The sequence below is a fragment of the Portunus trituberculatus genome, chromosome 43 (assembly GCF_017591435.1).
Source record: "Portunus trituberculatus isolate SZX2019 chromosome 43, ASM1759143v1, whole genome shotgun sequence".
NCBI lineage: Eukaryota > Metazoa > Arthropoda > Malacostraca > Decapoda > Portunidae > Portunus > Portunus trituberculatus.
In genome coordinates this window covers 1,423,080-1,434,577 of record NC_059297.1, presented here as the reverse complement: position 1 = coordinate 1,434,577, position 11,498 = coordinate 1,423,080, and positions in this window count along the sequence as shown.

The following is an 11,498-nucleotide window of genomic DNA, read 5'->3' as shown; positions in this document are numbered from 1 at the left end:
CCACCTCTCCCTCGCACCTCCCTCGCTCTCTTTAACTAGTGAGGCAAATAAGATAAAAGGCCTTCGAGAATGCAGAGGTGAGACACAAAAAGGCAAACACGGAAAGACAGGTAGAGGGAAGACAAAAACGAATGAAAAAAATTATCAAGTATTTATCAGGAACTTTTAGAAGAGGAAAACCACAAGTGAACACAAAAGCAGTAATTGAATAACGATGCTGTTCTCGTGTTATTGCATCATGTTCTGCGGAGGCAACGGTGAGGTATGTGCGAAGGAGAGGTAGAAAGAGAGGGAAGTAGGAGATGAGGTGTGGGGGGAAGGAGGAGGAAGAAGGCTAAGGGTGAGAAGGAGGAGAAAGAGGAACTGGAGGAGGTGGAGGAAAAGGGGGTAAGAGATACATGGGACGGTGTAAAAGGACGTAACCGAGGTTCAGTTAAACAGCAACATACACTTGAAAACCCCTTGAGTACCAGGACTCGTTTTCATATTCATTCTGCTTGCTATTTGGTGATCTTACACAGCTTCAGAAACTTAGGTAAGGGATTAGAATAGTGAAGACGGTGGCTATTAATATTCTGACCTCCATAAACCCTTCTTAATGTCAATAAAAAGGTCTAATCGTATCTAATTCTTAAGATAAAAAAGTGTCCCAGTATTGAAGGGGTTAATTACACTGTGTAGGGCTTTGTGTCAGAATTACGCCCTATGGATGATAACTTAGAGCGATGTTATTTATCTTACCCTTTTGCTCTCAAGACCCGGGAAGCTGAACGGTCCTTGCACGGCTGAATGACGAACACAACCACGCCAGCAGCTGATTCAGTTGGAGTAACACTTTTTTGTACTGAGTCAAGATGAAAAAAAGTAGAAAAAAATCTATCCATCCCAGGAATAAAGGAACGTAAAAGGTTTGGACAACGGAAAAAAAAGAAAATAATAGAGCGAAGGTGAGAGAAGGATAAGAGGCGTGGTTGAAGGAGGGAAGGATTGAGAGAAGGAAAGAAGGAAGGGAAAGAAGGAGGGAAGTGCATGAGATAAGAAAGGAGCCATGTGGAGGAAGGGAGGGATTGAGAGAAGAAAAGAAGGAAGGGAGGGATGGAGGGAAGAAGGTACAGTACATGATGCGGTGAACATTATCTTGATCAAGTCTTTCTGTGTTGTGTTACTTGCTTGTCTTCTCTTCTCTTCCCTTGTGTCTTTCGCTATACTACCTTTTGTCATTATTATTATGTTATTTGACCTGCAAGAGGGACTGGTAGTTAAGTGGGCCTATTTTTATTTATTTATTTATTTTTATTTTGTTGTTCTCGGCCAGTTTCCCTTCTTACCTAAAGAAATTCCTTTCTGCTTACCCTCTATTTCGTTGTCATCGTCATAGTTGTTCTTTGTCGTTGTCTTCTTCTTCTCCTCCTCCTCCTCCTCCTCCTCCTCCTCCTCCTCCTCCTCCTCCTCCTCCTCCTCCTCCTCCTCCTCCTCCTCCTCCTCTTTGCTTGTTGTCTGTCCTTCCTTAGTCTCGCTGTACAAATCTCAAGGTTCATTGATATACCGATTATGACCTTGTTATGGGTAGCGCGCGCGCACACACACACACACACACACACACACACACACACACACACACACACACACACACACACACACACACACACACACACAGACCTGATGCTCCTTCACCGCCCTTCTTCCAGACTTTAAGGTAAGGACAGTATGAAGGCAGCTGACATTATAATCTTGACATTTCCACCTGTACATCCTGCCTTTGTGTGTGTGTGTGTGTGTGTGTGTGTGTGTGTGTGTGTGTGTGTGTGTGTGTGTGTGTGTGTGTGTGTGTGTGTGTGTGTGCTCAGTTCCTTTCCTCTTCCTTCCTCCTTTCTTTCTCTCTCTCTCTCTCTCTCTCTCTCTCTCTCTCTCTCTCTCTCTCTCTCTCTCTCTCTCTCTCTCTCTCTCTCTCTCTCTTACATAATTTTTCTGATTGAATTTCAAAACACAATTGCGTTGCATTCCGTGCTGCCTGGTCAACCTAACAGTCGCCATTCCTACGCAGCTGCATTGAGAAATAAGTTAACTGTTTCTCCACGTCGTTCAGCTTAATCTTATGCAAAATACCTTAGCTACCATTGATCTTTAGCTTAATTAAAATTGGCTAGTATCATTCTTACATCAGTTACAAGAATTCATGAGTATTCTTTGTATCCTTTTTATCTGAACTGGAAGGAACGGGGATGTGAAAAGCAGTGATAGCTGAGTATTCTTTATTTTTTTGGCCCTTTCACTATGACAAGCAACGCTTCACGATACGAGAAGCGCTGCACGAAGTCTCACTCAGAACCTGTAATTAAAGAAATGGATTATATGACCTGCTTTTTCAATACCTGATCTATAAATTGTTCATAGGTGAGTATTGAACTGAAAGAAACGTATTTGAGGGGTTCATAAGTAAAGAACCGTGTGTCATGAATAGTGAAAAAGTTAATGAAATATAGAACGCAAATATAGATAGAAAATACAAATATGGATAGAAAATACCTGACCAATAGATTGTTCATAGGTGAGTGTTGAACTGATAGGAACGTGTCTGAAGGGTTCATAAGTAAAGAACCGTGTGTCATGAGCAGTGAGAAGGTTACTGAAATATACAACACAAATATAGATAGAAAATACATTCATACGCATCAACTAAATACATCCTAAGGTTACCGTCAGTGTGTAAGTGGTGCGATCAAATAATACACGCAATTATCCAAGCGACCTTCACAATTTGGTATTGGAATAATCATCAAGGCAACACGGGAGAACTGTGTCTGTTGTGGCCTCCTTGTCGATGACGTGACGCTGCATTTCACAAGACTACCATCGGACAAAGGCAGATGAAACTTGTATTATCACATGGCTCAGTCTTTCCACCTTTGTTGTCTCATGAGGGAAGACACATACTTAGAGAACTTAACTCCCTCAGTACTGGGACATATTTCTATTATGAATTTTTGGTGTGATTACACGATTTTATTTACATTAGGAAGTGACTATGGTGGTAAGAAGGTTACTGGCCAGAGTCTTCACTATTCTAATCCCCCACATAATTTTCTGAAGCTGTGTAAAATCGCCAAATAGTAAACAGTATATGAAAAAGTGTCCTGATAATGAAGGGGTTGATACTGCAGGCTGCCTTCAGGAACTGGATTGAATGTAAATGACTGAGAATAGACGCAATTAAGTAAGTACAAAGACAGACAAGTATGGAGAGTTGTCATTAGGTCATGGTCTAGGAAGGTTCTGGATGTGTTACGCCCTCAGCTTAATACTGCAGGCTGTCTTCAGGAACTGGATTGAATGTAAGTGACTGAGAATAGATGCAATTAGTTAAATATAAAGACAGACAAGCATGGAGAGATATCATTAGGTCATGGTCTAAAAGGTTCTGGATGTGTTACGCCCTCACAGGAACCCCGCCGTACCCTTCCACCATGAAGGATCCCCACTCACAAACAGGCGTGGCAGGTTCTCTCGTGCGTGGCCACGTGACTTGCTGGATAAATATCACCATCCTCACACCCCACACTGGTTAATGCAAACAAACCCTCACTCTGTCCCCACACAATCCCACACTCAACTCCTTCAGCTGGCAACAAATTCAGACACTCGACAAACCTGTGTTAGTATTCCCTCTTCGAGACAGATGAGTATTTGGATGAAGATAAATTGTGACTGCGGAGAATAGACTGCTTCCTTCCTTTTCTATATGAATGCAGTAATTGCAGCAACTCTCTCATTTGTTTTGCTGTTGCATGCGTCCGCCTCTTTGCTGTCACACACGCGGAAGAAAATTATGGAGCTTTGTTTTATTCCTATAGCTGTTTATATTTTCTCCTCTCCGTCCCAAGACCTAGGTGTGATATAATTCTCTGTAACTAACTCCAGACTTTCCCAACCTCCTTTGTTCTTTTATGACGCTGTAAGCATCTGGCATTCGACCTCACACTTATATGGCAAAAAATTTACCAACAACTATGTACTTTCTTATCTCTACCCAAGCCCTAAATGTAGAATAAATATACAATTAATTCCTGACTTCCCTATCTCCTGTGTTCTTTTATCACTCTTACACACCCTCTAGTCTAATCTCAGTCATTTTTATGCACCGTAATTCTTCAATGCAGAATGTATGTTGTTCCAGGGATGGCGTGGCAGTCCTTCCCCTTCAGCTGTTGTCTCTGCCCGGCGCCAGAAGCATTGCATCATTCGCCGTCTCTGAGGTATGACTGATCCTTACCTTGTTACTCATCTCTCTGTTTTTACGTTACATAGTTCAGTGTCATGTAACAAATTTCCTATATATGTACTCTTCCTACACTTCTCTGGCATGATCAGGATAGAACCAGAAATCAAAAGTTCAAGGTGGAAAAAAAAGCATCCAGAAAGAGATAGGAATTGGTTCTCTGATAGAGTGATAGATGAATGGAGTGGACTCAGCAATGTGGCTATTAGTGTCAAGTCATTAGGAGGATTAAAAAGAAGATTAGACAGATGTATGGATGGGGATGAAAGGTGAAGATAAGTCTAGATATGTTCCGTATTAGTACTGTCACGTGTAGACCTGATGGCTTCTTGTAGCTTCCCTTATTTCTTCTTATGCTCATGTTATGTTCTTCTCTTATCTCATGTTATGTATGGAAATTATTGCCACATTTTTCAGTATGAAGAGTGAAACAAATGACAGAAAGGTGTAGTACAAGAACCTTTTGAATGATAAAGAGTGGCCAAGTCCATGTTGCTCCTTGCCTGACACCCCATTCCCTTCCATTCTCTCTCTCTCTCTCTCTCTCTCTCTCTCTCTCTCTCTCTCTCTCTCTCTCTCAAAAAAAAAAAAAAAAAAAAACGTCGCTAGTACCGGTAATTCAAAAAAAGAAAAATGTTGAAAAAAATATATAGAAAAAATGAATGCTCTATTATTTCATGTAAATCAAGTAAGTTAAAAGTGAACAGGCTATCCTTCGGGAGCGCCGGGCATGCAGTGGCGGGGTGACCGTCGGGTATGCCTGGAGTGACGCACGCTGTGTTGCTTACCTCGGGAGGCACGCGGCGTCTTATGGTGGGGAAATTAATTCAAGTATCAATTTTGCGTCACTCTGACGTAAATCCACAGTCATGGCAACAATATTCAGTTTGTGTGCCTGGATATGTATGCTTTTTTATTTCTGTTTTTGTTCTTTGCTTCTATTGCGTTCTAGTCGCTGGGAAAATGAGAACAGTCCCATCTGTGGAGTCACCACAGCAACTGTTGTCGTTCGAAAAGCAACGAAAGTTTCTGAAGGATCTCGTGCTGGAACTCTGATAACCGAAATCCTGACACAGAGGTCACCAGCCTCCCCGGCACACTGCGGCTCATTTTCAACAGGACTGTCTGTGGCTCAGGAAGCGAAGAAATGCCACTTTGCTCAAGGAAATAAAAACAATATCACTGGAGTCTCCTAAATAACGGTAAGTTTACACACCTGCTTCGGTAATTATCGTTTATTTTCCTTTATCCTGATGGACCCTGTCACCCATCAGTCTCAAAGTGGGCGTTTAAACTCAAAAGTTTAACCCACCCGCGGATAGATTGACGATACCTCCACCGTGACACCCCTGGACAGAGGCAGTACTCAGCGTGGGAAACGGTCGCCGCTTCGCCGGCACTGAACTACTCACGAGAGAATACTTTGACTTTCCCTCTCTCTTTTAGCTGATAAGAAGTTTATGTTTTCACGTGAATCTTTTAGTATCATAAGAACATGAGAAAGAATATTGTATGCACTGCCACTGTTATCATTGTGTTATGTGTGTCAGTCTCTCCCCGTTCGCCCTCTCTGTCCAGGTACTGTGCAGTGGAAGACTTCGGTGCCGTTACCTAAATCATACCTTTTCCCGAACAATAGAGATAAACTTGACATTGACCTTCTTAGTTTTTGCAAGGTATAACTTCAATATTTGCTCAGAAAATCTCTCTCTCTCTCTCTCTCTCTCTCTCTCTCTCTCTCTCTCTCTCTCTCTCTCTCTCTCTCTCTCTCTCTCTCTCTCTCTCTCTCTCTCTCTCTCTCTCTCTCTCTCTCTCTCTCTCTCTCTCTCTCTCTCTCTCTCTCTCTCTCTCTCTCTCTCTCAGCACCGATAAAATTATCTGATGATAAAGTCTTCCTCTGCTCCTCAGGTGGTGACGTCAGACTGTCCTTACAGGGTCAATGAACTCCATGCATCTCAAACGCACCTTCACTTTCCCTTTCATCGCCTCCTTACGCTGGTGCCGCCTGGACTACTCGCTTGAAACTCCCGAGCCCTCAAGGTGACTAGTGCTAAGGTGAAACACACACACACACACACACACACACACACACACACACACACACACGCCCGGTAGCTCAGTGGTTAGAGCGCTGGCTTCACAAGCCAGAGGACCGAGGTTCGATTCCCCGGCCGGGTGGAGATATTTGGGTGTGTCTCGTGTAGCCCCTGTTCACCTAGCAGTGAGTAGGTACGGGATGTAAATCGAGGAGTTATGACCTTGTTGTCCTGGTGTGTGGTGTGTGCCTGGTCTCAGGCCTATCCCAAGATCGGAAATAATGAGGTCTGAGCTCGTTCCGTATGGTAACGTCTGGCTGTCTTGTCAGAGACTGCAGCAGATCAAACAGTGAAACACACACACACAAGCACTAATGTTTTTATTACCTAAGTTGTGCAGTACTACAAACCATCTCTACAGTTTGACATATTCAATGATGCTCGTTTGTCTTTGGTGTGCGTCGCAAATTTTCGATGCATTACGAATCAGCGACCTCATCGTGTGTCGTGTTGCCTCGTACACATGAAAGAGAAGTTGGGATCAAGCAATCTGATATCCTTCCGCTTCCCGCTCGTTAAAAGAAAGATCATAACGCAGTGCCGTGGTACATGACGCCGTGGCTGCCCAGGATCCGGTAAAACTAGGCAGGCGCGCGTATGGTTGTGTTTTGTGAATGAGCACTTCAGACCGCTGGGTGCCTCACGTCATTCTCTCTCCCGCCCAGCCCTTTGCCTATTCCCTCAGTGACGCCTGTGCTAACAGAACACTTGTCACTGTTACTGTTGTGTTGCTGACGCCGTGAGTGACAGCGTGAGTGTACTCTGCAGTATCTTCCTAAGTCGGGAGTTCCGGTACATGTACAAATTTTATTATTATAATTATATTCATTATTATTATTATCATTATCTTTATTATTATTATTATTTTATTATTATTATTATTATTATTGTTATTATTATTATTATTATTATTATTATTATTATTATTATTATTATTATTATTATTATTATTATTATTATTATTATTATTATTATTATTACTATTATTATTATTGTTACTAATATTATTATTATTATTTTTATTATCATTATTATCATTTTTATTATTATTGTTATTATTATTATTATTATCATTCTCATTATTATTTTTTATTATTATTGTTATTATTATTATTATTATCATTCTCATTATTATTATTATTATTATTATTATTATTATTATTATTATTATTATTATTATTATTATTATCATCATTATTATTGTTATCATTATTATTATTAATACAGTATATTCATCATCATCATCATTATCTTCATCATCACCATTATTATTGTTATTATTATTATTATTATTATTATTATTATTATTATTATTATTATTATTATTATTATTATTATTATCATTATCATTATTATCATCATGATTATTATTGTTGTTATACGTATCATTATTGTTATTGTTGTTGTCATGTGTGTGTGTGTGTGTGTGTGTGTGTGTGTGTGTGTGTGTGTGTGTGTGTGTGTGTGCGCGCGCATTGACATGCTTCGTGTGACCAGGAGCTGGACAAATATTAGGCGTCTAGGTGGGAACAGCAGAGAGACAGTGGGCCACGGTCTAGTGGAGCGCTAGTGTGGCGGTGACCTTCACCGAGGAAGAACAGTAATCCTTCTAAGCTCTGCCAAGTTCATTGGCAGCTTGTAATGAGCTGCGCTTTATTTTTCATTGAGATCTATGAATGTCATTTTTTTCTATCGATAGATACATATGATATTATCGCTAACTCTAACTCTTCACTGTTTATTTTATAATGTTGTATTGTGAGGATAAGTCAACGGGACATTTTCGTTGGTCTCTAACTTTTTACATTTTTAGTGAGGAAAAAAGGGAGAACAGAAATCACTTGCTAAGTAAGCGAAGATCGAAGGGAGCCAAGGTGCAGGATAGTGACACAGCGTGTGATGCTATGCACTGATTACCATGACCACAGAGACACTCCTTCAATTTTACTGGTACACTTGTTCGCGCTGCGCGTCCTTAGCAATAGTAAGCCCGGGAAATATGTCACTTGAGATTGTTGGGACACTTTGTTGTGGTCAGGACATTTTACCTTGTGTCAGCGGCTTTCAAGAAAATAAAAAGCAGACAATTGTGACTGGTATTTGCTTGTTAAAACTGTTGTGAAGAAAGACCAGGACGATCATCTCAGAAGTGTCTGGCTTGGATATGAACTTGCACAAGCTCCTGGGCGGCTGTGTTCACCCTGCAGCGGTGCCCGAAACATCACCTCTCAAGTCCTTGCGAAAGGGACGTGGAGTTACATCCTTCAGGCACACCCTATCCCGACCCAGCAGTGTGTTTACCCGGTTGCCAGTCAAGGACATGTTAATTCACCTTCGGAGATCAAATTTGCCAAGGTGGCAACACCTCTCACGAGACACAGGTCTGAACCCGTTAGGTGTGGGCGGCTGCTGCCTCGATGTCTGCACCAGAAGCAACAACTTTTTTGAAAGGTATGGTCAATATATCCACGTGGCTCACTATCATTGTACCGTACACGTCCATTGCGTTTATTAGACAGGATAAGATGTAATTACGATGTACTCGTGTAGTTACTGTATATTTTATATGCAAATGTATCATAATGAAATCATGGAGATTGTATTAACTCTTGAAATAAGCATGTTGTCTAGAAGTCTTGCCTGAGGTCCTTTCATGCACATGACTGAGCCTTGCAGTGGGAGCCACGCAGACGTCATACCCACAAGAACACAAAGTGAGGCAGAGCAGGAGCCTCCTTGATTGTTAGGCCGCTCGCATCTTTCTGCGCTGCATGGCAGATTGATATTTTGTTAGAAATTACGTATATACAGGAAATTCTCACTCCCAGAACATCTTTAAAGATACCTTATATTTTCATCCTCTTGTTGCATATTCATTATTATTTTTATTTTATTTATTTATTTATTTATTTTTTCGGTAGCCTGATGACTCTAACATACTGCAAAGCTACTGTTTCGAGTTCCAGCATGCCCTGATATCTGAGGACCACTAGCGACTCCGGTGTTGATGAAGCCCACTAAAGCACATGAGCCATTCACTTCTGTTCGGCGGCTTTTCGTCATCATCGTTATAATAATCACTTTAATAGTCGCTTTTACTATATCTTGGAAAATTTTGTAGCTATCGGTTATTTCATTTTTTGAAATTTGTAATATTGAACACAGTAATGCTTTTGACAACAGTAAATGTAGCGATAGTAACCTATCTATATACAGTACATGTTTGAGTCTTAAACTCTGGTAGATGAAACAAAACATCTTCATGAACGCCGCATAAGAATAAACACAGAAGAGTAGGTCTCCGGGGCATACGGTGCCAGCATGGAGATAATGACAGCAACGTTCTTCTTACCCAAGCATAAACAGGAAAAATGAAAGCCCCACTTCCCACCACCACTGGACCACTAGCGCTGTCCTCTACGCGCTGCAAAACCCAGTAAAACCCCAAGCAGTAATAGAAACCAACCAGGAGTCAATCACGCTTGTAAAAACGCGAGCTGCTCTTCTAGGATAAGATGTTATGCTGCCACCGTCTCTGGTTGTCGTTTTCTCAGGCCCTGTATCCCTCCACCTAATCTCAGCATTACAGTCCCGCAGCACGCCCCGCCGCCACACGCCACTACAACGAAGGCTGCCGCAACATTCGATACCTTGGCCGCTGCCACCACCGAGGCTTACACTAGGTCATCTCCCTGGACGGCCTTGCCACTGCTGATCTCAACAGGACAATACAAACCGCATCTCACGGTAACAACACTTCCATCCCCGATATTTTAACAACACCCCACACCTCACCGCACCACACACCATGAGCTTAGTAGCACAGCACTACGGCATTCCATCACAGTTCAGCAGGACAGCACTACCTCACACTGAAACTCACTGGCACAGCACCACCATGTGCCACAAAGAAGCAGTATACTCGCTTCACACTCCACAGCTTTATAGCACAACACAGCACAGAAAACACAGCAGCACCGCGCACCACTTTCAACAGATGCCTAGTGGAAGTCGCATTGGTGGTTTTCAACAAAAAACTTGGGCAAGTTGGACGGCTGCGCTGAGGGAAGTCTCGCCGGGCCGCGAGGCGAGAGGAAGTTCACTAACCAGAACTCAGCGACGTAGCAATAACTCGTGACCTTACTAGCTACCATTTTCTATTCTCATATTGAACAATGACCTCTAGAATAAGGCGTCCTCACGGCCATGACCTCTAGGCTGAAACAGCCAGTCATCAGAGTGGAGATCGGGAGTCTCGATGGGAGAACCTTGCGTCAGAACTTGCGAACACCATGCAAAAAGGTGGTGTTCATAGGCGCGGCCGGCGGGTACAGACTGTCCTTGCGGCATGGCGCCTTGCCAGGGCCTTGCTAATTACCGTGCACGGCAACGAGACACCAATGATCTTTTGAACAACAAAAATAAAAGAAAAACACGAAGGTTGCGAACATAGGTCACCGTTCCAACGTGTTTCTCCTCTCGCTGCCACTCGTGTGTCATTGCTGTGGTTACAGTAGGCAAGATTAACAGATGATAGTGTTGATCAATGAACGAGGAAACCAGCCATCTCTCTCTCTCTCTCTCTCTCTCTCTCTCTCTCTCTCTCTCTCTCTCTCTCTCTCTCTCTCTCTCTCTCTCTCTCTCTCTCTCTCTCTCTCTCTCTCTCTCTCTCTCTCTCTCTTTTCATATACATAATTATCTCTGACTTAATCTCGTATTGGAATAAAAAAAATAGTGAAATATCTAGTTCTTCAACTTTTCTCTAGATTTATAACACGAACTTGTAATCTGATATTTGCGATTATTATTCCGAGAAAACAGTGTTTAGCCAACCACCCTTTGATTCCCAGAGATTGTGATTGAATTGACTTAGAAAAATGGTTGGCTTCACGCAAACACGAGCAATTCTCCGGTAATGTAGGACAGTGTTTTGTTGAATCACCTTTGGAGAAAGTTAATGACCATGTTTCACTTGAATATCGAGAAACAAGATAAACATGATGTAGTCCAGGATGTCTTAGTGCATCGTCATCATCATTTATTGAAACATTCTGCCACTGATGCTTTTGTAACAGTTTCCCTCTGTGCTGCTCAAATCCAATTGTAAAGTTTCTTCCAGCGCCCAA